Below are 27701 nucleotides of genomic sequence, written 5' to 3'. Positions count from 1 at the left end.
TTGATTGAACTGATTAACTCCAGAAACTGCTGTTTCTGTCTCTTTAAAGGAGAGCAAACATACTAGCTTTTGTGAATGTATGGTGACAGGGGCAGTGCATTGCAGAGAGACATCTCTGAGGAACTCGTGGGCTGGAGTTCACTGATTGTTACCTGCTAGGCAAGGTTTGAGCTGGGAGAGCGCTGAGGAGTTTGTTGACAAGGCAGACAAACTGGTGTGTCAGGGAGTTTTCACACATCTTAGCAGCAGCGAAGCTCCCACTGAGGCAGAGAGGGGTAACACAGTGTCTCACAGCTCTGGGTATCTGCAGCAGTTTGTCACAAACCACCTTCTGGATGCTCGCTCTCATTTAGGAGTAAAGCAGCATTTGTTTGCTGTAACTTAATTCTAAATTACAGTGAACTAAGGCCACTTTACTCCTGAATGAAAGCATCCAGATGGGTATTTAACATGCTTGAATTTGACAGTGGCCAAAGCAGCCAATGCGATCCTGGGATGCATAAATAGGGGAATCTTGAGTAGTAGCAGAGAGGTTATTTTACCTCTCTATTTGGCACTGGTGCGACCACTGCTGGAATACTGCATCCAGTTCTGGTGTCCCGAATTCAAGCAGCATGTTGATAACTTGGAGAGAGTTCAGATAAGAGCCATGAGAATGATTAAAAGATTAGAAAACTTGCCTTACAGTGATAGACTCAAAGAGATCAAGCTATTCAGCTTAACAAAGAGGTTAAGGGACAACCTGATTACAGTCTATAAGTATCTACATGGGGAACAAATATTTACTAATGGGCTCTTCAGTCTAACAGAGAAAGGTATAACATGATTCAATGGCTGGAAGCTGAAGCTAGACAAAGTCAAACAGGAAATAAGGCATACATTTTTAATGGTGAGAGTAATTAACCAATGGAACAATTTACCAAAGGTTGTGGTGGAATCTCCATCACTGACAATTTGTAAATCAAGATTATGTGCTCTAGGAATTATTTTGGGGAAGTTCTATGGCCCGTGTTATACAGGTGATCAGACTAGCTGGTCACAGTGGTCCCTTCTGGCCTTGGAATCTATGAATTTATGTGCATTGATTTCAAACATTTTTTGATTTGATTTGCCTCTCCTGAGTGCCCGCATCTAGACAAGGCCTCAGACATCTGCTGCACTGTGTGTTAGCCTAACCCCCCTTTCTTCCAGCAAATTTCTTTTGCACGTCCTGTGACAAAGCACCTCCCGTTCCTGGATGCCACCCAGGATAACTCCCTCGCTGCCATCCCCCTCCCTGGTCCTTCAATAACAATATCAGACTGCTGTCCTACTTTTCCCTTTTAAAAGTCTGATCATCTATTACTGCAGTATCTCTTACAAAGACAACTGGCAGGAGGTAACAAGTTTATCAGCAGCAGTGCAATAAATCCATTCTTCAGTCCTACCAAATGTGACTGTACAACCTCTGAAAGTCAGAACAGTTGCTTGTGCAGACTTTCGCCATTCACTGCAGAGTGCAGTCTTTGCACTTTTATTATTCAGAATGTGCTCATGTAGTATATCAATGAAGGACTGAAGCGTATTTTCACTAAGGCTCATTTAATCATTTCCAAGTTACTCAGTCAAAATCCCGCTGCTAGGAGAACCTGGCACACAATGTACAGGAAACCAAAGTAATCACAGTTTCAGAGCCAGCTTCAAAATACGAGACACAATGTACCAGGCATCTAATGAGATTGCAGTGGCCTGAACTGTGCTCTCTTCTTCTGCACGCCTACTTCCTCTACAAAATCAGATTCCCTTTTGAAATGAGTTTGCTATCTATCCCAGGTGTATTGTATTAGACTGTCTTCTCTGTAGTCTACCATATGTTTTAGGTAATGACAAAAGGCAGCAGAGTTGGAGACATAAGGCCTTCAATTCACATGCATAATTTCCATAGACATTATCTTTGAGAGGTATCTGCCAAACTGGTACAGAATTCCAGATAAATACGAACGTGGGCCTTTGGTACATTTTCTTGTATAAAATCTTTGTTTAGAAATTTATCAAAAATATTATAAAATGCAGTCAAATGCACCTATTTCAAAATGATACAGGGGATCACTCCTCAGTTCCCCACCTCTATTTTGTTTAAATAACTCAAACAAAATTATCCCTTCATGTCCAGGTCTAACTGCTGACCCGTATGTGACTGTAATTTACACATCCTAAATGTACTATCCTACCAGATGAGAGATGGACCAAAACAGAACTCCGATGCTGAGCCCCGTTGAATGCCAGGTATGCTGGGGTTGTGCTTGAATGCCCAGATGTGAAACTGCAATACTATTTTTGGTCTTACACCAGTACAATAGATATCTGGTAGGGCCCCATTCTCCTAATCATGGTCAGTTATGGCCCAGGTCACAACTGCAAAGGTGGGAGATTGCACACACACAAAGGGCAGGATGAGAGGGGCTTAGACTTGCCCCCGCCCCAGATCCTGGCAGGGGAAAATGTGAGGCTGAGAGGTCCCCCTCCCCTAATCCCCCTCACTTCCCCATGCCAATCACACCCCTATGTCCTCCCTCCCAGTGTCTCACCCTTCTCTTCCCCTCCCACTCTGCCTAATCCCCACCCTTCTCCCCTCCCCGAGCCCCACTACCCCTCTCCCCATCACCCACCCCATTTATCCCTCTAATCCCCCCTCCCTTCAACACAGCCTCAAACGATTCTCCACCATTCCCCCACTCCTCTGCCCCAATCCCTTGCCCCGCACTCTGACAGCCCCCACATCCCCAGCACTGCTCCCACACACACCCACGTTCCCCCTCACTGCTCTGACCGCCCATAATCACTTGCTATGCACAAAAAAGTGATAAGAATCTAAAAATTGTACAAGCACCTCATGTTAGGGGGCTGCGTCTCAGGAGTCCCTTGACCTTAAGCACACGCATTTCCATGTTCAGGAAACATGACTATAACATCCTGTTGTTCATCTCCCCTCTGGTTAATCAATGGTAACTGATCAATCAGTGCTGGCACTTTGCTCTAATCATCCCCCAGGTGGAAAAGCAGAAACATGCCCAGCAATCATTCTCACATACAGGGTGGATAAAAATCAATGATTTAAAAAAAAATGGATTTATTTAAATCAGATTTTTTTGATAAAATGCTTTTTGAGGAAAAAAAACTATCTAAAGATAGTATTAATTAAGATACATTAGAGCTCAAAGATATCTCATCATGGAATAGGGATTATAAATTCTAATTCTATAGTATGAGACAATATATTCATGTAATGTTTAAGAAAAGTTTTGTGAATGAGTTCCAATAGTTCATGGATTATTATAGTGTTCCAGGGGCTACTGTATAGATTATTTAGGTTAATCTTTCTATCTACCCAATGGGACTCAGTGCTCAGTCTAGAAGATACCACCAGAGATGCTTAGTTTTGCAGTTCTCAAACTGTGGATTTGTGTTAACAGCAAAAATGTTTTAAAATAAATAAATAATATATAGAGGTGAGAAATAACAGACCTCAACCCTATTGTCCCTCTGCAAATTTGTGTACACAGAGTCAATCCCTTACCTCTCTCTAAAAGTGCAAAGTTTCAAAAAGTTCAATGAATAGAAGATTGTTGGGGGCAGAATAGATCTGGACAAGGAGAAGAAGTCTGGAGATAAATTTGAGAAGGGAGGGACAGGTAGTAGAAACAAAAGTGAAACTGTTTGAACAGCATATTCCAGAAGTCTTGAGGTCTTTCTGAGTGTAGCCTTCATTGATTTGAGATCTACCATACCATTCTCTCACTAGAAGGGAAAACCTATAATGGCAGCAGGCCGTAAAACAGACCCAGTTTGGGAATATTTTAATGAAGTTCCTCTACCTGTGGGTAAAACAGGCATGCGTGCAAAATGCAAACAGTGCAACAAAGAAATGCAAGGCTGGTTGCCCGAATGAAACAACATCATGAGAAATGTTCCTTCTCAGGAGGAAGCTGCCTTGAAGATGATGAAAGGAACATGTCTGAACATGCAGGATCTTCAGGTTGGTAAACTTTTTTATTTCATACTTCTTAAGGACTTCCTGTCTTCTTTCTGGACTATTCTTGAATTCTCATGTTTGAGCAAAAAAATATAGTTGTTACTCGATGGTACTATCATTTTAGATGTAGTTGTGATAAAAAATAAATAGCTGAAATAGGAAGATCTTCCTTTACAATTTCACCTTTAAAGTTGTACTGAGTGTCAGTGAATGCAATGAGTAATACTAAATGAGAAGTATGGTAATAATAATTAAATAACTGCATTGACTTATTTTGTTTAGGAGAATCCATCCTCAACATACAGGATTCTGAAGACTATCCACCTTCAAGATCACCATCATTTTCTATAGTTTCAGAGTTATCTGCCAATGATAGTGTTTCAGTCACATCATGTATGTCACATAGCCACAGTATATCACCTGTAGCAAAAAGGAAAAAAAACTCCATCGTCCAGAAACAACCATAGATAAGTTTGTGATGAGAACCAGCAGATTACAAAAAGAGGTGATTGATGAAAAAATTGCCCGGTTTGTTTATGCAACAAACTCTCCTTTCCGTATGATTGAGAACCCACATTTCATTAACATGGTTCAGTCATTAAGACCAGGATCCTGTCCACCCAATAGAGCAGATGTCGCAGGCAAATTGTTGGATAAAGTGTATGAAAGAGAAATTAAGCAGTGTGCAAAAAGTCTAGAGGGTGAAATTGTTAACCTGAGTCTTGATGGGTGGATCAATGTCCACAATGATCCTGTTATATGTGCTTGTGTGACAAAAGAAGAAGGGAATGACTTCCTTACAGAAACAATTGATACATCAGGAAATGCACACACAGCAGTAGCAGTAAAAGCTATAACAAACTGTGAAAAAAAATTCAAATGTCTAGTACGTAGCTTGGTCACAGACAATGCTGCAAATGTATCCAAGATGAGAAGAAATTATTTAGAAGAGAATCCCAAACTAATAACATACGGTTGCAGTGCTCATTTGATGTACCTCCTAGCCGAAGACTTCAGTGTTCCAGAAATAAAGACTAATGTTGTTGAAATTGCAAAATACTTCCGTAACAACCACTTTACAGCAGCTGCTCTGAAAAAAGTGGGAGGAACCAAGCTAACTCTCCCACAAAACATGCGATGGAACTCAGTAGTAGACTGTTTTGAGCATATCAAGAACTGGCCTAATCTGATGACAGTTTGTGAACAAAATCATGAAAAAATAGATGGCACTGTCACAGCCAAAGTTCTCCACATTGGACTTAAGAGAAATGTTGAACACATGCTGAGTACCCTGAAGCCTATTTCTGTAGCCTTGAACAAAATTCAGGGAAATAGCTGTTTTATTGCTGACGCTGTTGAAATTTGGAAGAAACTGAGTGAGATCTTAAAAAGAGAAATAGGCAATGACAGAGTTAAATTAAAGCATTAAAAAATGAATAGGACAAGCACTATCTCCAGCTCATTTTCTTGCAAATATTCTCAATACTCGATACCAGAGTCAAACCTTAACTGCTGAAGACGAGGAGTTGGCTATGACATGGACATCCAGCAATCATCCCTCCATAATGCCAACTATAATAAACTTCAGAGCTAAGGGTGAACCATTCAAGAAATATATGTTTGCTGATGATGTTTTAAAGAAAGTCACACCAGTGAACTGATGGAAATCACTTAAGCACTTGGATTCAGAGACTGTTGAAGTCATAATCTCACGTTTAATAGCAGTAGCTTCTTCTGCCGGTGCAGAAAGAATATTTTCTTCCTTTGGACTAATTCATTGCAAATTGAGAAATCATTTGGGACCTGAAAAAGCAGGAAAGCTTGTTTTTCTTTTCCAGATTATGAACAATCAGGAAAATGAAGGTGAAGATGACTGAGTTAGCTGCAGAAGCCAATATTTTACGTTTCTCATGTTGACCTGGCTGCCAGTCAATTTAATATTTGTTTTAAATTTTATTTAACTATTTTAGTTAAAAACAATTTTAACAAAAACAAACCTGATTTCAAAAAACTTGAATGTTTAACTAAATTCAAAAATTCATATGCTTGTTTTGTTAAAATATTATATGTTTGCTGTTGAAGAAGACAATCCGGAATACATAACATTGTTGTTTTAGTTAAATAAAATAATTTAAATGTCTGTCTGGTGATGTTCTCCTCTAATACAGCATGGCAAGAAAATCCTCCAAATATTAATGATTAACCTGTTGAATTGGAGATAGTTCACCTCCCAATGAATTCATAAATAACTGCTTCAATTACCTTTGGTAAATGAAATAACCAAACAATTATTCATTTTCTGATATAGCTGTAAAACTAATCTGAAAAGTTTTCAAAATAAATCACTTTAAAAATGTATAGTGTGTACCTTCTAAAAATGAAACCTACATCTATCTCTGAGTTGTGAAAAATATGTATTAAGGTTATAATAACCAACAAGAATGCACTTTTATGTAGAAATCCATGATTAAATCGAGTCTTCCTGACTAGTGATTTAAATCAGTTTGATTAAATCAAATCCACCCTGCTCACATATCTGCGCAGAGCTTTATTACCTTTCAGAAAACAGTTCGGGCCCCTAATAAATTAGCTGTACAAATTAACAGGGCACATTTCCCAAAAGTAAAAAAAAATACATATCTATGTCCTTGCTAAAGGACAGTACCAACAGACCTGGAGCTCACACGCAGATTTCTGTCAAGGGTAGGGTTCAAATTTACAATACATGGAGGTAGCTCATGACCACACCCTGTCCCCTTGAGCTATCCAGTTACTAGGTATGTCTCAAGTGCGATGGAAGGTGTGATAGCAGCAAGGGTAGGCATACCTGCAATAGCTTTAATCTATCTAGCACAGCTATCATGAGAGCTCCAGGGCAGGTTAGCAACACGAGTACATAATCAGGGGCTAATACAGCCCACATTGAAGCCGGGGCCACTGCGTATTCCCTGCTATTTTTAGCTGTGCTAACTAGATTAAAGCTAGCAAGGGTATGTCTGCCTGAACTGCAATTACACCTTTGACTGCAGTGTATCCTTATTGCTACAATGGGCTGTTTGCAAACCCTCTTATCTAGACTTGTTACACATGCGCATTTCAGTCTCTTTGGAGAGCTATACTCTTTCTTTAATAATTTTTTCAATATTACTTTCTCAATGGGCCAGTGGATACCCTGCACTAGCTGAGATACATGTTGAGCGTCTGAAGTCCATTGGGGAAGAATTTGAGCCATACTATGTGGCCCAGGTCTGCACAAAAAAACAACAGTATAAGAAGCTGCTGTGTCTCAGGCACCTATTTTTCAAATGACCCCAAATTTGGACCACTAATGCTACCCACTACTCCTGTGAGGCACATATTTTCAAGACAATCCGAGTAAGCATGTGAATTTAGAAGCACTTAGAAGATTCAACCTTTAAACAGAAAGCACTGCTCGACCTTAAAAATATCAGAGATGATGCTCTGCTATAATAAATCAATAAAAATCATTCTCAGGAGCTTTTATCTCACTAGGGCAGAAATCTCATGAGAACAGCCAACCTCAGGAGGATGCAAAATATATGTTTGCATTTGCAATAATAAAAAACAAAGGTAACAAATGGCGACACATAGTCATTATTCATCTTGCACTTGTGCAATTGGCACAAAAACAAAGGTGGCTTATGTATTTATTATTTTTACAAATACCTGGAATTAGAAATTACTTCTCTTTTCACGTTTAATTGTAAATACTTCGGTTCAAATTCTCACCCTTATGTCTCTGCAACCTTTCAGACTCTTTTAGGGCAGAATTTTGGCCATTATTCTTGCCATATTTGTATTTATTTATTTTAAAGCTATGATACAAGAAACCTGAAACACAGCACAGGCACAAGGCCAGATCCTGCAGTCATTTGTTGCAACCATTTACTTGAATGCAGAAGCTGGCACGCAATATAGTAAAAGTACACATTTCGCTATACAATTCAGAATACTACAAGTATATATATATATATATATAAAAACACACACATATATATGCATTACACACACACAGATATTTTGTTCGTATAAAATTATGCACAACACCTATGTGAATCTCATTATTGTTACCCTCATCTTCCCTATTGCTTGTCATTCTCATTTGTTACATCTTGCAGGAAGTTAAACTGTTATGGGTTTAGGTAGGGAACTTGTCTACTTGTGTGTTTGTACAGAATCTAGCATTATGGAGCCCTGATCCTGATGTGGGGGTTTGAGTGCTACTGATGTTTTTGGTCTTTTGGCCCTGAGATGAAAGCCTTGTCTGTATCTCCTGGACCATGAAGTACAAACATTATCTTCTAAATAACAAAACACCACCGTCACCATGCAGAATCATTAGTGGAATCTGAAGTATGTGCAACAGGTTAAAGCACAAAAAAGTTTGTTAGTACCAGGCAGAGTGCTTAGAATTGATCAGCAGGTCAGGTTAACCTGCCTCTGTCATTTTCAAAGTTCTGCTCTAGTGACCAAAGTCACAGTTAAGATAACTTTTGTGAAAAAAAATATACAGCAGACAGGGCAAAATCACAGATAAAAGGTAAAAACTGTATTGAAGGTAAACATTAAATTAATCAATCTGCATTTTATCTTGTACCCCATATAATGATATCTAGATGAAGGGAAGGCAAGAGACTAGAAATAAAATTTAAATTAAACTGAGGGGGTTCTAATGATATTGTAAACATTAAAAATTGACCATTTATGGTATCATAAAAAATGTGGTAATCTCTCACTGCCTGTCCTTTTTCAAAAATACATCTATAAAATATGGTGAAGTTCAATCTTTATATGCTTATAAAATATTTTATTATAGAAAAATTAATCAAGCATTTGTTAAAGAAGGGACACACCTAACGTTTAGTTACCACACTAAATGTTTTCAGAAACATTATTAGAGTCAATTTAGGCACAGCATCATTGGTAGAAACTCTGTCACTCTCTATATGGGTTGAAAAATGAGTACAAATGATCCCTCTGTTATTACTTTAAAAACCCCAATATTTTATTCGTCAGTCATTAAGAAAGTATACAATTCTATTATGCAAAAAGAACAGGAGTACTTGTGGCACCTTAGAGACTAAGAAATTTATTAGAGCATAAGCTTTCGTGGGCTACAACCCACTTCTTCAGATGCATATAGAGTGAAACATATATTGAGGAGATATATATACACACATACAGAGAGCATGAACAGGTGGGAGTTGTCTTTGACATATCCTCAATATATGTTTCACTCTATATGCATCCGAAGAAGTGGGTTGTAGCCCACGAAAGCTTATGCTCTAATAAATTTGTTAGTCTCTAAGGTGCCACAAGTACTCCTGTTCTTTTTGCGGATACAGACTAACACGGCTGCTACTCTGAATTCTATTATGCTTTCTGAGCAAGTAATAGGAACAGGGAACCATAAGAATACTACAAGATTTTTGGAACAGTTCTTTCATTAGGTAACACTGGGTAAGAGTCTGAAAACTATCTAATGCCAGATCCTCAAAGGTCTTTTAGATGCCTGTCATTGAAATCTATGGGAGTTAGGTGCCTAAACAGATTTGAAGAGCTGAGCCTAAGTGACTTAGGAGCGTAAGTACCCATGAAAGTCAGCAGGACTTGTGCTCCCAAGTCACATAGGCTCTTCTGAAGATCCCTCCTATTCTGTTTCTCATCCTGACTTTTAGAGAGTTTCACATCTCCATTCATCCCAGCCCCGGAAAGGCTACACAGAAATCTCCTGTTCAGAGCAGCATGCAAGACCTCAGTTGTAGGAAACTGAAGCAGAGAGTGGGATCTTCTCTTATTTCTGCATATTTAAATCACATTGTACCATATTGAGCCTCATTTTTACTTTGGTTTTGTATCCACTCCCAAGGTATATGATCATGGATTTCTGTTTGCCTCCAACAGCCATCCAAATGTGCCTAGGAAGACTCCAGGGCAGTGATTAGAGTGTAGATTTAGTTGGTTTAAACTGAGGTGTCAGTGCTTTCAACCACTCCTTCATTCTAGACTATGCTTTTTCCTTTTGGACTACCTGATCCATTCATTCTCTTCCACAGCACTTGTACAATGCCTTTCATCTAAGGAAAAGAGCAGTCTCCAATGAAAATGCAACACTACTTCATATGCAGTCACTAAAATGTGATGAGTTATGTCCTGTTCTCCCACCTCTCCCATCCCCCCCACACCAACAACAAGATAATATCCTAGAACCAGTAAAGGGGGGACTGGGGATGATACAACCATTGCCCCTACCTCTTCCCTGGGATTCTTGCAGGGAAGAACAGCTTTAAATTCCTGCACTACTCCAATAACATCCTGACAGAGGCTACCCAAGATGAATCAGTCATCCCCTTGCCCTTTACCAGGGAAGGCCCATCCACTGTAGGGACTGTGCCAGCCAGCTCTGGGCCCCCTAGCAGAGCAAGAGTTGTGAGTAGCTTGCACTGATGATGAACCTTTTGTCACTGGGGTTTGGACTATGGGTTCTCTTGGCTTCCGCTCTACGAGTAAATCTGACTCGTATATTATTCAGCATGAACTGGATATGTCTCGAGTCCTAGTATTAATATGCAACTCTCACTGATATAACTGTGTACAACTAGTGGCTGGACTCAGCTACTCAGAGTAGGTAAAACAGTCCTCTCTGTTTTACCTCTCAGAAGGTTGATTTTCTTTTTTGGTGGTTTGGGTTCTGTAGTTTCTGCATCGGAGTGTTGCTCTTTTAAGACTTCTGAAAGCATGCTCCACACCTCGTCCCTCTCAGATTTTGGAAGGCACTTCAGATTCTTAAACCTTGGGTCAAGTGCTGTAGCTCAGGGGTTCTCAACCTTTTTCTTTCTGAGGCCCCCCCAAACATGCTATAGAAACTCCACGGCCCAGCTATGCCACAACAACTGTTTTTCTGCATATAAAAGGCAAGGCAGGCATTAGGGGATAGCAAGCAGGGCAATTGCCCGGGGCCCCATTCCACAGGGGGCATCGTGAAGCTAAGTTGCTCAGGCTTTGGCTTTAGCCCCAGGTAGTGGGGCTTCGGGCCCTGGGCTGCAGTCCTGCACAGTGGGGCTTTGGCTTTCTGCCCTGGGCCCTAGCAAGTCTAACACCAGCCATGCTTCACGGACCCCCTGAAACCTGCTCGCGACCCTCCAGGGGGCCCTGGACCTCTGGTTGAGAACCACTGCTGTAGCTATCTTTAGAAATCTCACATTGTTACCTTCTTTGCATTTTGTCAAATCTGCAGTGAAAATGTTCTTAAAATGAACATGTGCTGGGTCATCATCCGAGACTGCTATAACATGAAATATTGGAAGAATGGGGGTAAAACAGAGTCGGAGACATACTATTCTCCCCCAAGGAATTCAGTCACAAATTTAATTATCGCATTATTTTTTTAATGAGCGTCATCAGCATGGAAGCATGTCCTCTGGAATGGTGGCCAAAGCATGAAGGGGCATAGGAATGTTTACCATATCTGGCATGTAAATACCTTGCAATGCTGGCTACAAAAGTGCCATGTGAATGCCTGTTCTCACTTTCAGGTAACATTGTATATAAGAAGCCGGCAGCAGTATCTCCCATAAATGTAAACAAACTTGTTTGTCTTAGCGATTGGCTGAACAAGAAGTAGGACTTAGTGAACTTGTAGGCTCTAAAGTTTTACATTGTTTTGTTTTTGAGTGCAGTTACCTAACCAAAAAATAAATAAATCTATATTGGTAAATTACACTTTCACGATAAAGAGATTGCACTACAGTACTTGTATGAGGTGAATTGAAAAATACTATTTCTTTTGTTTATCATTTTTACAATGCAAATATTTGTAATCAAAATAATAATATAAAGTAAGCACTGTACACTTTGTATTCGGTGATGTAATTGAAATCGATATATTTGAAAATGTAGATATTTAATAAATTTCAATTGGTATTCTATTGTTCAACAGTGCGATTAAAACTCCAATTAATCCCAATTAATTTTTTAAATCACGATTAATTTTTTTGAGATAACTGCGATTAATTGACAGCCCTAGTATTTTTTTTAATAAATTACAGGGTCAATATAAGTATCATGGGGATTTAGGAGCCAGATTTTCAGAAGTGCTCAGTGTCCCACAGCTTCCATTTACCAATGCTATTAGTGGTGTAGTAGTAGTGCCTACAGGCCCAGGATGCGATCAGGGCCTTGTGTATGTGTAGCATGTGGAAATAACAGTCCCTACCCCAAAGAGCTGACAATCTAAATAGGCCAGATTTGCAACAGTGCTCAGGCCGTATGGGAGCTGCCGGATGCTGAGTACTTTGGGGAAATCTGGCCTCTTCATTGTAGATGCTTTGGTAGGAGCTGAACTCTTTTGAAAATCTGGCCCGAATTCTGGGTGCTGAGCACTTCGTTCTGTCCCTCAAACTATACTCAACATTGCAAGAAAGCGACTGACAACAACAAAACAAGGGCTATACCATTTCAAACACTGTCTGTGCCCTAGGCCATACCAAGAGCTCCTTGGACAGGGCACTGGACGGAGACTCAGGAGACCTAGGTTCAATGCCTGGCTCTGCCACTGCTTTGCTGGGTGGTCCTGTGAAAGTCACTTCCCTCTTGGTGCCTCAGTTTCCCCCATCTGTAAAATGGAGGATAAATGATACTGATATCTTTGTAAAAGGTTTTGAGATCTATGGATGCAAAGCACTGTATAAAGGCTAATTATTATTATTGCTGTATACAAAGCTTCATGCAAAGCAACCTCAATTTACTGTGGTTTTGCTTCCCCAGTTGCAAATGAGATTTCTCTGTACTTCCGCTGTACATTTCTCCGCAGGGGAAGGGGGTAGGCAAGCAGGCTATACTAGGGAGTCTTTGCACCCCCTGCAAGCCTTGGAGGGGGCAGTTTGGGGCAGGACAGAGGAGGGGCCCACAAAAAGAGGTGGAGAAGGGCAGCAGCTGCTACTTCAAGCTAGGGATCCAATGCCCACTGAATTCAATGGAAAGACTCCCACGGACTTCAATGAGGTCTGATTCATGGCCTTATGCTGTAATAAAAGCCAAAGAAGGGCTGCACTGCAGCCCTAATGAGGTATGTGAGGGTGGGAGGAGGTGGAACTTCAACCCCTCACCTCCCACTTAATCCCCAAATAACTCAGAGTATGTGAGGATGGGTGAATTTCACCAAACAGAAGAACGCAGTTCCAGTGCTCTGTAGAGTCTCGGCAGCAGCCCAGGCTTCCCACCTTCCAGTACAGACCAGTAGTTCACGTTTTCTCACTTGGCTCAAACTGCTGCTGTGACCCTCAATACACACAGATTCCTCTTAAACACGGCACCCAGCAAGTACTATTTTTGAACTGTGAAAATATTCTAAGCAGTTTGTAGTATTAAAGTCTTCATTCACAACTAACTGTCCTGGCAGACAGGACAACAGGCTTCAGCGTGTAGTAAAACCACTTCGTCAGCCCTGCCATGAGTTTGTGAATATGGTTTAGCCACTTCTGAGTTGTGCAGCCCTGGCGCGGCAGGCTTCAGACGAGATCTGTGGTTAGATTCAGAACACAACAGAGCTGTGTTGCTCGCCTCGCTGGACCCAACAATTTTGGCTGAACAGAAACAGCTCTCTGTGGTTACTCCGCATGTGGACTTTCTCACACTAACAAACTTGAAAAAACAAGATACACACATGAAAAGCAATTTACTTGGGATAAGATTCTGCTCCCATAGCTACAAAGCAGCTCTTGACTGGTTGCTGCTCTCCTGAGATGGGCAGAGGTCTCAACCATGAAAAAGTGGAGAGCAATGTGGGACAGCGGATCTGAGAGCAGAACTGCGTCCATGGTAGTTTGTCAGGGGGGTTCCTCGCTATTGGGGACCAAACATTAGCCTCCTCCCACACATCCAGAGCTGAGTGAACAATGAATGATTTATTCATTCTATCTCCCTGGTCTCAAACTGTGTGCAAGCACACTGAGCTGGCTGGAGGGAAGGTGCAAGGAATGTTTCCTCCCTCTAGCCCCTTGTGCACCCTGCACTGGGGCAGGGGACAAATCACAGTCCATGCACTCTGAATCGCTTCGTCCTACTCCCCCTATGGCTATACCCCTTTGCACTGTCCTGCACAGCTGGCTTGGTGCACTGGGATGAACAAGTGGCACAATCCAAAGGGATGGTACAGCATCCAGCTCCCTCTGCATGTCAGGGAGGCACTGTGCCTCCTAAATCACAATCCCTCTGAGAGCTCCTCTAGAGGAGAGGTGCAGCTCCCAGTCTGGCAGTTTGACTTGCTGTATTTCTACAAATAAGTTCACTCATCACAATTGTTCAATGAATCTTTTCTTCAACCTATAGATTGCTTGCAAATTTTTCAATGCGAGTAGATGTGCACATTTGATATTCACGATTTGATGTTTGCACTTTGTGAATTGGTTGTGTGTGTCACATGGCATTGTTTTTATTCCCCAACTGGATGATTTTACAACAATAGACCCACTAAGAGATCTGAAGATGCCCAAATTGAGCACTTATGGTGCAAATTCTTGGGCAACGATACATTCACACAAGCATCGGTGACACTTTCTGTTGCCAAGAACAAAAACTCATCTGTACTACTATTCATAGAAAGGAAATACGAGGGGCCATGAATAACAATGGAGCAAATTCTCAGTGTACATTCTAAATATAAAGCTCATCTTAAAGAACTAAGAACTTTATTAACCTTTGTGACTTCCTAATAAAGTGTTTGTGAAACCCCAGTTCAAGTTGACATAAGTGTGATCAGTTAAATCTGACAGGAGAAGTGCTTATTATGTTTCTTGCGTCACACAACCCCAAGTGTAATTTTTCATTTAATACAGCATTAAGAGTCACAAATAAAACGTTGCCAGGAAGACTAGAGATACTGATAAGGAAGTGACTCATCGAAGTTCTCCACAAAACTGAACTCAGTTTTTCACCCTGCTTCAGATTTTTTTGTTATTTCATTTCCTGAGGTAATCACACAACTTTAATTTTTAACGTATGTTAGTTTTGGAAGGACTTTATCTATCTGGCCTTCTGATAAACACAGGCTTTTCTGTTTCAAAACTAGAGTAGTTCCTCACTGTTAATGTGGAAAACTGCACAAGAGATCAGCCAACAATAACTGCGTGTTTATAAGTGGTCACAGAATTACACATACTTTTCTTGTTCAAACCAAATGCCACCTTTACTTCAGACTTCTTCTCCCAAATCCACATAGTGGAACTCTGACATGCTCTTCTCTCTATGGCCCCAAGTCAGCAAATTGCTTAAGCCCATGCTGAAGTTCTACTGAATTCTATGGGGCATAAATAAATGCTTAAGTAATTTTCCACATAGGGATGAATTCAAGCATGTGCATTAGTGCTTTTCTGAACTGTGCGCAAAACTCACTGCTATGGGTACCCGCATGGCCCCACAGTATGCCAACTTTTTTATGGCTGACTTAGAACAACGCTTCCTCAGCTCTCGTCCCCTAACGCCCCTACTCTACTTGCGCTACATTGAGGACCCATGGAAAAGAAGCCCTTGAGGAATTCCACCATGATTTCAACAATTTCCATCCCACCATCAACCTCAGCCTGTCCACACAAAAGATTCACTTCCTGGACACTACAGTGCTAATAAGCGATGGTCACATAAACACCATCCTATACCAGAAACCTACTGACCGCTATACTTACCTACATGCCTCCAGTTTTCATCCAGACCACACCACACGATCCACTGTCTACAGTCAAGCTCTAAGATACAACTGTATTTGCTCCAACCCCTCAGACAGAGACAAACACCTACAAGCTCTCTATCAAGCATTCTTACAACTACAATATCCACCTGCTGAAGTGAAGAAACAGATTGACAGAGCCAGAAGAGTACCCAGAAATCACCTACTACAGGACAGGCCCAACAAAGAAAGTAACAGAACGCCACTAGCGGTCACCTTCAGCCCCCAACTAAAACCTCTCCAGCGCATCATCAAGGATCTACAACGTATCCTGAAGGACAATCCCTCACTCTCATAGATCTTGGGAGACAGGTCAGTCCTCGCTTACAGACAGCCCCCCAACCTGAAGCAAATACTCACTGTAGTAAGATGAGGCGCTGAAACATAAACTCTTGTATCAAAGGCCCAGTCTGAGGCCTGAAGCCTGAACCAAAGTACTTCCAGGCATTGCTAAGAAAAAGCTGGGCTGTAAGCCAGAGGCAGGCCCACTCACAGAAGTTGGCAAGAAGAGGGCTGCTAGAAGCAGGTGCATCTTAAAGACAGAGTCAAAAGGACAGCATGATGGATAGATCTGTTTGAAACAACATGATCAAAGAAGGAGACAGCCCCCAATGAGTCAAGGGGCTGTACTTCAATACGTCAGTAGGGATGAGTAATCTGTCCTGTAACTGTATAAAAGTAGGTCCCGGAGTGCGCATCTTTGTCCAGCCTAGGGGGCAGTAGAGTGTCCCGCCACTGACTGAGCTGTGTCCATTGCCAGGGGGCACGTATTCGTAGTATGTCCTGCCTAGTAACAGAGTCTGTTACTAGAGTCTATTACTGTGCTTCGTTTGACAATAAACCTTGCTCGGGTTCCTTCGTACCTGTGGTTTTTGGAGGTTCTCTCGGGGTTTGCTGTGTCAGCTATCTGCGCAGAGCCGGGGCAGCACACAGAAGGAACACGCATACAGCCGACTGTTATCATCAAACAAGAGCAGAGCACCACACTGGTAGCTACTGACAACACTCACCAGCAACCACACAACAAAAACACTAACCCAGGAACCTATCCTTGCAAAAAAGCCTGTTGCCAACTCTGTCCACATATCTATTCAGGGGACACCATCATAGGACCTAATTACATCAGACACACTATCAGAGGCTTGTTCATCTGCACATCTACCAATGTGATATATGCCATCATGTGCCAGCAATGCCCCTCTGCCATGTACATTGGCCAAACTGGACAGTCTCTATGCAAAAAAATAAATGGACACAAATCAGACGTCAAGAATTATAACATTCAAAAACCAGTCGAAGGACACTTCAACCTCCCTGGTCACTTAATTACAGACCTCAAAGTTGCAATACTCCAACAAAAAAACTTCAAAAACAGACTCCAACGAGAAACTGCAGAATTGGAATTAATTTGCAAACTGGACACCATTAAATTAGGCTTGAATAAAGACTGGGAGTGGATGGGTCATTACACAAAGTAAAACTTATTTCCCCATGCTAATTTTTTTTCCCTACTGTTACTCACACCTTCTTGTCAACTGTTGGAAATGGGCCATCCTGATTATCACTACAAAAGTTTTTTTTCTCCTGCTGATAATAGCCCACCTTAATTGATTACTCTCGTTATAGTTGGTATGGCAACACCCATTTTTTCATGTCCTCTGTGTATATATATCTTCCTACTGTATTTTCCACTGCATGCATCTGATGAAGTGGAAAACTTATACTCAAAAGCTTATACTCAAATAAATGTGTTAGTCTCCAAGGTGCCACAAGTACTCCTCGTTCTTTTTAGTGATATTAATGAGAATCTCACATGGAGGGAGAACACCGTAGCCAAGAAACCGCCATGATGAAGATCCAAGAGCAGAATTTTTACCTACTTGAGATTCTTTTTTAGAGTGACATTCAACTAAAAAATCACCCCCAAACCATTCTGAAATAAAGCAATATACTCATCTTAAATATGTGAGGTAGAGCTTGCCTCCAATATTCACTGTTCCCTACTTCCTACTATTTATCTACCTACTTACATGGCCCCCAGCACCGTAGCATCCTATAATTATAGAACATGTCCTCACAGGAACCCTGTGAGGTAGAGAAGTATTCTTATTCTCATTGTACCAATGGGGAACTGAGGTACAGAGAGATTATATCCAAGCTTTTCAGACTAATGTGTTTGGAAAAGATCTGATTTTCAGAAAGTGCTGAGCATCCACTCTGTGAAAATAAATGCTTATAAGGTATGGGCACCCAAAACCACTACTCACTTTTTAAAATCTTGGTTTAAGTGATTTGTCCGAAGTCATATATTGACAGAATCCATTGATTTCAGTGGAGCTACACTGATTTCTACCAGATGAGGACCTGTGCCACAAAATCTACGGGAGGCTAAGCCAGGAACTGAACCCAGAGCTTCAGAGTCTCAGCTCAGTGGCTTAGCCACAAGACTGCTCTTCTGCCCATGACAGACTCTGCACCTCTGGGTCTCACACTTCTCAGCCTCGGCCATGCAACACAAACATAAAGCCAGTCCCTGCCAAGAAGTCTTGCATTCTACAAGACAGACAATTTAATCCTGCCTCAGTGTGGGGATGCACTAGATGCCTCTTGAGATCCCTTCCAGCCCTACATTTCTATGATTCTAAGGCAGGAAGCACTGGGGAGCCCAGACTCAGAAATAAAAATAGTTTTGATTTTACTGAAGACATTATAAGATCTTCCTGTGGGGATTGTGCAAGGAGTGGATGTTCAGGAGGGATTTGGATGAGATGAAGGATGGTGGTTTGATTAACTGAAAGAGGGATGTCATCCCTTCCATGGGGTAGAAAATGCACAAAGACTGGAGTAGAAAATGTGTGTCTAAATCTCCCATTTGAGAGCAGAGAGCACAATATTGCTCATGAAGTGAGATTCATTAAATGACCTGCCCAGCTTTCATGACGCAGAAGCTCATACAAACTCATGTGGGCCTTTCAGGGTATGTCTGCTAGGAGGTGTAATTCCCAGAGCAGACAGACTCACTCCCACTGCCATCCAGAGCTGGGCGGACAATCCATTTCACAAATTTAGATCTTTCACAGATTATCCATGGACAAACATTGTTATACCATTTCCTAAGAGGGATGGAGATGCGCCGCACAATATCCTGCACGACAGACAGGCCATCGTTTCTGACAGCTCAGAGCTTGGTCAGAAACTGACTTGATCATTCACTCAACTCTAGTGGGTAGAGCCAATACCTAGACAAGTAATTATTTACCATATATGTGGCCATACTCCGGGGTTGCAAATGTATGAGAACAGAATTTGTCTATGGAAGGCTTTGCTTCACACCACCACATTTTGTTTGTTTTTTCTTTCCTCTGTGACAGCTACAATTTATGGCCACTGGATTTTAAACTGTTAAATAATGGGAGTATGTGTCTATGATACCACCTTCTCTAAACATTCAGCTGTACATGGCAAAACTACAGAGTCATGTAACAACTCTCTGTTTAAGCCTGTTGAAGCACATTTTCAAAGAAAAATTACTTTGCAAGGCACAGTAAGTGAATTCTATTGGAGGCTCCTTTATGAAATTTGTAAAATTTGGTAGCCTAGTTAACTGTAGCATAAAAAAGGGTTGATATGTTGGTAAATACAGCAAGAAAAAGGCAAAAACTGGATTTATAACTCATTCAACACGCGGAAACTAGATATTTCTTCTACACATCTTGACAAGAGCTGAATACGTACTGGAAGAGCACACGGGTTACACACAAAGTCTGTGACAGAGAGGGGACGTGAACCCAGATGCACTGAGTTCCAAGGCAATGTATCAGCCTTGAAGACTATTATTAAATTATTTTTCACCTCTGTGACCCTGAAAATATTAAAAACCTATAAACCGCATTGGAATTATGTACTCACAGTTAGTCTGGTTTGCTACAGATTTCAGCTCACATTCTCATAAGTACAGGACAGAAATGGACGGGCTGGTTTCAGACACTGATTAGCAGAAAGAAATCCTTGATATGTTTAAACAAATATATTCTCCAAAGAGATAAAAATATTGGACTCTGGTCACCTTTGAATTTTTGTCGTTACAAAAATAAACCTTTACTGCATTTTACTTTATAGCTTGACCAAATTCATTTTCTCTCCCTCTAAGTAGCTGCCCTTTTCTATCTTCCTCAAAGGATCATCTTGCACAAAGTACTGGATGAGCTCAGAATATAAATTCAGCATGTCGTTCAGCTGCAAACCGTGATAGACCTTCACAGAAACTCAAACACTTAGGAAAAAAGGGACGGGGCGAGGAGTGCGGCAATGTAATATGAGCCTAATTACTTCTGGTTTCATTGTAAGGCAATGGGTATGGAGCTAACAACTCAAATAAACAGAAATGAAACCAAATGGGAAAGAATACATACAATCAAAAAAATACAGATCAATTTAGTTTCAAAATTGTTCCGACTAGCTGCTGTGCTATGGTGATGGGTGCTGCAAACTGCCTGTGCCTAGGTTTTACAGTGATGTAATCTATAAATAAGTGAAATGCCTTGTCACTCCAATTTCTATTCTATACACACACAAAATATAGAAAAGGACAAGATTTTCCATGCAGCTTTACCATGACAACTTAACAAATTCACCATAAACCGAAGGTTGTTTAACATTAAATAGAACATTGTGATGAAATGACAAGGTATGTACCACTGCCTCCACTGCATGGAATCAGAACTGTGCACTGCATGGAATCAGAACTGTGCAACTGACCATACATCTACACAGCAGCTGGGAGGTGCGATTCCCATCTTAGCTACATGTATATGCCCTGGCTCTGCTCAAGCTAGCTCCTAAAACAGCAGTGTGTATTTGATGGCACAGGGGGCAGCTCGGGCTAGCCACCAAAGTACATCCCCGGGGGGTCGGACAGGATTGTACTCAGGAGGTTAGCCCAAGCCACTGTCCATGTTGCCATGGCAACACTGCTATTTTTAGACACTAGCTCGAGCAGCGCTAGCCCATGTATGACTACCCAAGCTGGGCATTACACCTCTCAGCTCCTTTGTAGACATTCCCTGAGCATCACAAGCCCTGTACTGCAAACAATTAATGGAGATCATCCCTTAGCTCAAGCAGCATGGACCTGTGCTTTTGTAGAAGGAAGATCTGTGTACTATCCCTGCTGCAGCAGTGAAATGCTAAGTAATTGTGATGTGCATCATGGTGACAACTGTGAGTCATATCTGTAGCAAAATAATGTGTCCCATCAAGTGTACTTAACGTAACCAGAACTCTACTACTTAATAAGAATTCTGGATCATATCACAGACTTGTGCCACTCCTATGAAAAAAATAGCATACATAACGGACAGATGGAGATTAAGGTCGTTTTGGATGGAAATGCTGCTTTCTAATTTGTGTACATGGCACAGAGCTGTTGTGGCAATGGGCATATCACAAAATGCCTAAGCTAAACAGATGTAAAGCTGATTCTAGCACTATCTCCTGCTGTTGCACATTTGCCCTGCGGAGAGGGACAGATTTGATTATTTAGGGGAGTCTGACAGAAATCAGCAGTATTAAAAGATGATTTTTCCTGGTGGAGTTGTGGTTTGAAAAGTGACTGGAACTGTTTAAGCTGGTAGTCTCCTCCACACCCGCAGAAAAGAAAAAAAAGAAAAAAAAAAAGGGACTTCTCATTTCTTATAGAACATGTCTCTTAGGATTTAAAAGCTTAGAACCAGATTGTGGCCAGTCCTTGCATGAGCACATAAGGTGGAGAGGGATCAAAGAGCTTCTCCACGTTAGCCTATGAAGTTTCTGCCTGCTATTACAAGAGTGCAGAGAGAGCTCAGGGCTGGCAGCATTAGCACTGCCAAAGGAGCAGAGAGGATGCAGGGCTTCAGCTGTGGGGAAGTACACACTGCACCCTGGTTAAGGGTGACAGAGTGACTGTGACCCTTGGGAGCTCCAGAAGGCACAATGCTTCCTGGAGCTCCTGCTAGGGCAGTGAGCAGGCACAACATCCTCAGTTCAGGGATTGGGTTTAATGTTGCCATTTTGCCTTTGTATATAAAAGCTTGGAGCAGACATTTACATTTCCTGCATCTGCCTCAGCAATGGGAGTCCAATGACTGGGGGCTGCATTAATGGATTTTTCACTGTCAGCAACGGCACCTGTGGTAGAACATCATTTAAGAACATAAGAATGGCCACACTGGGTCACACCAAAGGTCCATCTAGCCCAGTATCCTGTCTTCCAACAGTGGCCCATGCCAGGCGCTCCAGAGGGAACATACAAAACAGGTAATCATCAAGTGATCCATCCCCTTTCGCCCATTCCCAGCTTCTGGCAAAGAGAGGTTAGTGACACCATCCCTGCCCATCCTGGCTAAGAGCCATTGATGGACCTATCCTCCATGAATTTATCTAGTTCTTTTTTTAAACCCTGTTATAGTCTTGGCCTTCACAACATCCTCTGGCAAAGAGTTCCACGCATTGGCTGCGCGTTGTTTGAAGAAATACTTTCTTTTGTTTGTTTGTTTTAAACCAGCTGCCTATTAATTTAATTTGGGGAGTCCTTGTTCTTGAGTTAGGAGGAGTAAATAACACTTCCTTATTTACTTTCTCCACACCAGTCATGATTTTATAGACCTCTATCATATCCCCCCTTAGTCATCTCTTTTCCAAGCTGAAAAGTCCCAGTCTTCTTAATCTCTCCTCAAATGGAAGCTGTTCCATACCCCTAATCATTTTTGTTGTCCTTTTCTGAACCTTTTCCAATTCCAATATATCTTTTTTGAGATGGGGCAACCACATCTGCACCCGGTATTCAAGATGTGGGTGTTTGATGTTGGACAACATCAGGAGAACACTGATGGTCTAACGGGACAGTAAAATGAAAAATAAACGTCATGGCGGTAGGATAGAGATAATAATAAAGGAATTATTATTATTAGCAGATTTCTCTCTCATTGGGCTACTTGTTTATTACATTGATATATTAAGGGCCATACAACATTCCTACATCTCTCATTTGTAGGAGTTAATGGGATAATTAGACCAGCAATCATCCTATGCCCTTGTGCATGCAAATTCAGGGTGTGTGTGCAGATACTAAGGGTATGTCTACACTAGGAAAATACATCATATTAGAACACTTGTTAACTGACTTATTTTAAACATGACTTAAGGTACAAATTTCAAAAGTGATTTAGGAGCCTAAGTGCCATTCTCAACGGAGGCTTGAGGCAATTAGATGCCATGGGTCACTTTTGAATACAGAATTAAGCGCTTTTGACAATTTTATGCTTTGCCCTTAGCGTGGACAAGGATAATTGTATTTTAAAACATGTCAGCTGGCCTCGGTTAACATTAGGGTCCCCCCACCACCAACCAAACTTATGGTTAACCACGACCAGCTAACATACTTAACTCATAGTGTGGACACGGACAATCATGTTTATGTCATGTTCAATATTGTGTTAACTAACATGTTTTCTAACATGATGCACTTTCCCAGCATAGACATACCCTGAGTTCTTATTATCAGATGTGCTGAGCACCATCTACAACAGAAGTCAGCAGACATAGCAGGTATTCAGCATGTCTGAAAATCAGTCTCTAAATAGATAGCTTTGTAAAAAATAGATCACAGTAAGTAATTAGCAGTAGAGGATGACGTGAACGTGGAGTCAAGAGTCTCAGAGATTAGTTATCTACAACACTATGTAAACTGTAAGGGTGGTTAGTGAGGAAAAAATCAGGTGTCTCACCAAACTGAATGGCTCCAGTTTCTCTCCCTCGTTTTCTAGATAACCCAGTTGGCTGTATCTTCTGCAATAGCTGTAAATTACAAGAAGAATTATTAGTTATACTGTTTCTGCTTATTGTTCTGGCTCTCTTGTCACGGGTGAGCTTTTCTTGAGCAAATCTCAAAACCTGATTGCAGTTGCCATCCAGCCCCTTATACAGACAAACACAGTGCCTAAATTGTGGTATGCTGAGAGCCACGTTGGCAGTTTGCCAAGAGCCCACAGCTCTTGCCAATTTGCATATAAATGTACACAAGAAGTTTCTCAAAATCAAATGTACGCAAGCACAATTTGTCTGTACTTGTACACCCATTCACGGATAAACTGAAATTGATTTCCTGCACTGTTAATGAAAACCTGTACTTCATCAGCTTTATCCTCCCCCTGCAGTTAGAGAGGAAGGGCAGCCCTGGGCTAGAGTTTGGGACTTTATTGCCCACACTCCGGACACCTTTGGTTGTACTGTGATTATACTGGTCCGATCACCACTTGAGTCAGACACTCACACCCTTGTCATGACTTGCTCTGGAACAGCCATTTCAGCAGAGATAGCAAGTTCTGCTCACTGGCCTCTTAATTAGCCCTTAATTCTCGAACTTCCTGAAGGGCAGACAGCCTTCGTCAAATCTAGCTGGTTTGTTTTGTCTTCCTGGACTCATTTTTCCTTTGATAATACGGAATACTCACTCTATTACAGAATGGGACTATATGACTGTTCTCATATTTCACCCTTTTTATACACAGGGAAACAATCCATTTTTCACAAAGGCCCCAGAGAGCCCTGTAGGATGTGAGTCCCACCTAAGCCGCAGCTTTTCTTTCAAAGCAGGATGCAAAGTTAAATTCTCCAGCATACAAAATAGCATGGTTCTCACTGAGTTACTGCCCTTGCAAAGATTTTTTGCAGGTTAGATTGGAAGGGTCCTTTACAATCTAAACACATACTTTGCATGGCTAGGCTGAATCTTAGATCACAATTACATCCACTAGATTTTGAAGGAGTGGAATGCTTCAGAGTCTGATGCTTCACTGAGGAAATACGAAAGGCGTTAAGCTTGTTACAGTGTAATAAAGCTCTTCAGGGCTCAGATTGTGCATGGTAGGCCCTGAGTATTAGAGACTCCAGGCCCACAAGGGGAGTGTGCCCATTTCTGTAGCCCTGAGAAGGGTGCAGAATGCTCCACTTTGTGCCTCCAGAAAGCTCTGGGAGGTGTATGAGAGGGGGCAAATGCTATGGCCCCACCTTCCCTCTGCCATTTTGGTGCTGGAAGGGAATATTCCAGGCCTCCACTCAGGGAACATGGATGGGGGTGGGGAGAATGGAGAAGGCTCCTTCTGTCCTCTTCCTCATTTGTGTGCCTGAATGGAGCCCTGGCACAATCTGAGCCCAAATAGACATACCTAAAGGTTTACTAGAGATTCAAAGTCAGCATATGTAACTTCTCTTTGCCATTCGATTGATTGGCATGTCCTGTGCTGGTTATTTTAGTACTCTTGTCTTACACAGAGGGTAACAGTGCACAATTACAGTCATTGCACGTTGGAGGATTAAGGTATGTCTACACTGCACACTCCTTTCAGCGAGCGTACAGTACATACACTGCACGCCCCTTAGCAGAGGTATAAATAGCAGTGCAGAAAGTGGGGCATTGCTTAGGTGTGTACAGACACACCTGAACCCCCAGGGTATATACCCTACATGGCGCTCAACATGCCCAAGCAGTACCTCCCCCGTTTATACTGCTATTTTTAGCAGTGCAGCGTCCCACTGCTGGAGTCTTTCCCACCGCAGGACAGACTTTGGCAGTGGTGAAAGGCTCGAGCAAGGGGGAGGCAGCGGGGAAAGACTCTGGCAGCTCCCTGTTGCCCAGCCTTTCCCTGTTGCTTTCTCCCTGGCAGAGCCTTTTACTGCCACTTGTAGCTACACACCCAGGGCCGTTGCAAGGAGGTTTCGCGCCCTAGGCGAAACTTCCACCTGGCGCCCTCCCCCCTCCCCGAGCCCTGCGGCAGCTCCCCGCCCCCCACTCCGCCCTGAGGCGCCCTCCCCTGTGGCAGCTCCCCCCCCCCCCTCTGCCCTGAGGCGCCCCCCCCCGTGGCAGCTCCCCACCCCCCCGGCCCAGGGAGCCATGCGGCAGCTCCCCACCCCAGCTCACCTCTGCTCCACCTCCTCCCTGAGCACACCGTTGCTGCTCCACTTCTCCCGCCTCCCAGGCTTGTGGCGCCAATCAGCTGTTTGGTGCCGAAGCCTGGGAGGGAGAGAAGCAGAGCGGGGCAGCGTGCTAAGGGAGGAGGCGGAGCAGAGGTGAGCTGGGGCGGGGAGCGGTTCCCCTGTGTGCCGCCCCCCCCTTACTTGCTGCAGGTGGCCCTCCCCATGGCAGCTCACCTCCACTCCACCGCCGCCCCAGAGTGCACTTTTGTCCGTCCCCAACCACTTGGCGCCCTAGGCAGCCGCCTAGTTTGCCTAGTGGTTGCACCGGCCCTGTACACACCACAGTATTGTTTGTCACTGCAGCAAGTAGCTACACGCTACATGCCACCACCAGTGGCGTCCAGTGTAGACATAGCCCCAGAGTCATATCAATGGTCCTGTAGTCATGGTTGTAAGACATTTTATATTCTAAGCCCCAATTTTGATTCCGTCTCCCTCCCAACCCTAAATCTGTGGGGGGAGGGGCGGAGAGGAAGGCTCCTCTCAGTCTAGGTATTGCTTACTCTAAGGTCAGGAGAACGTTTGTGGAAAATTCAAAATAAATCCAACAAGCCATCAAACAAGTACCTTGACTTAGAAAAATGAATGGATCTGTCTATTTGGCCAATTGTTCTCGCTGTTTTTTCCTATTGTATTTCAGGAATGGTTTGGGTTAGAAAGTTACAAATAGTCTCATGTGCTTGATCTCAAGGAGCACTCATGAGGGCATAGGATCACATTCATGAAGTGATTCAAGTCAGAATTTCAACTCTTGTGCCTTGAGGTTTCTCATGGAAGTGGGCTATTTTTAAATTAGAGGAATAGTACAAAAATAATTCGAAGTCACAAATCTCCTTATCTTCTGGACTCTCATCACTTTAAAATGGTGAATGTGATTTTAAACAAAAAGCTAGATACCATATTTAAAGTTTGCACAAAAGTAAAGTTTTACGGATATTGCAAAAGTTTTCTCCCTGGACGATACCACATATGTCAAGTTTGACAAAATGAGATGTATTCCTCTGAAAAATAAATAGATTCATATGGGACTTTTCTCCCTAATTTAACTACTTTCCTGACTCACCATTTTGTTCTCTCTAAATGTTTGATGGCAGATAATCAAAGAGAACACTATACAAGAAATAATGACTGGAGGAAGAAGAGAGGAAGTCAAGAGTAAAGGTGCAACACTTAAAAGGGAAGCTCGTTTCATTTTTATTATCAAAGAAAATGCTGTAGCTTTAGTATGAAAATGTTTTAGGCAACTTCCTATCATAAAGAAAGATCAAATTTAGAAGTGACTTCACATTTTCAAACTGAAAAAGACTCTACAGTAGGAATATGCTCTTTTACTCTGTAGGAAAGAATGGAGGCTTTAAACATAGTAGCCCATATTCATCTTTTGCGGTAACTCCGTTCATTTCACAGGCAAATGTATAGTTAATGCTTGGAGGACATATGCCCTGCACTCACAAAGAGCCCAGTGCCAGCAGCAGCCTTGAAAATCCTCTCTCGCTGTTCTCTACACCTCTTCTGGCTGCCAAAGTGCAGAGGTGATCTTTGGGGAGCTGCATGTAGTCCCTCACATGATGTCCCCACCTCCTGCTTTGAATGCATCAGAAAGGGCTGGAGAGGTTGTAGCCAGCAGTTTGTTGTAAACATGGCTTTCACAGATTCTAAGGCCATTGCAAACATCTAGTCTGACCTCCTGTATAATACAGGCCACAGAACTCCCCCAAAATAATTCTTTGGAACTGTTAATTCACCATGCTACTGTATGCTCAATGCCAATGGAGCTTTTAAGGCATGATGCAGTGCTGTCCTAAAGCCACATGCATAGCAAAAAGAACAGAGAGATGGCTAGGTAGAAGACAAGAGGCAGATCTAGACCTTACTGATGGCCAGACACAGACAGGACAGAAGTGGAGACTCATAGCTCTCTCTATTTTTAATCAT

General features: G+C 42.2%; 1 protein-coding gene across 4 annotated transcripts in view; it reads right to left on the bottom strand.

Moving 5' to 3' along the window:
• SPATS2L (spermatogenesis associated serine rich 2 like) overlaps positions 1-27701 on the bottom strand; it is a 119082-nt gene that overhangs the window by 70084 nt on the left and 21297 nt on the right. For 3 of the 4 annotated variants that reach the window (XM_026647660.2, XM_026647663.2, XM_026647662.2), the window contains exon 2: positions 23519-23588. The gene's annotated coding sequence lies outside the window, so the exon portion shown is untranslated. Of the gene's footprint in view, positions 1-12519; positions 12648-23518; positions 23589-27701 lie in introns of all 4 variants that reach the window. The other variant, XM_026647664.2, reaches the window with a different exon arrangement.

The sequence above is a fragment of the Terrapene carolina genome, unplaced genomic scaffold (genome assembly GCF_002925995.2).
Source record: "Terrapene carolina triunguis isolate 2854851 unplaced genomic scaffold, T_m_triunguis-2.0 Scaffold62, whole genome shotgun sequence".
Classification (NCBI taxonomy): domain Eukaryota; kingdom Metazoa; phylum Chordata; order Testudines; family Emydidae; genus Terrapene; species Terrapene triunguis.
This window is presented reverse-complemented; position numbering and strand designations above follow the sequence as displayed.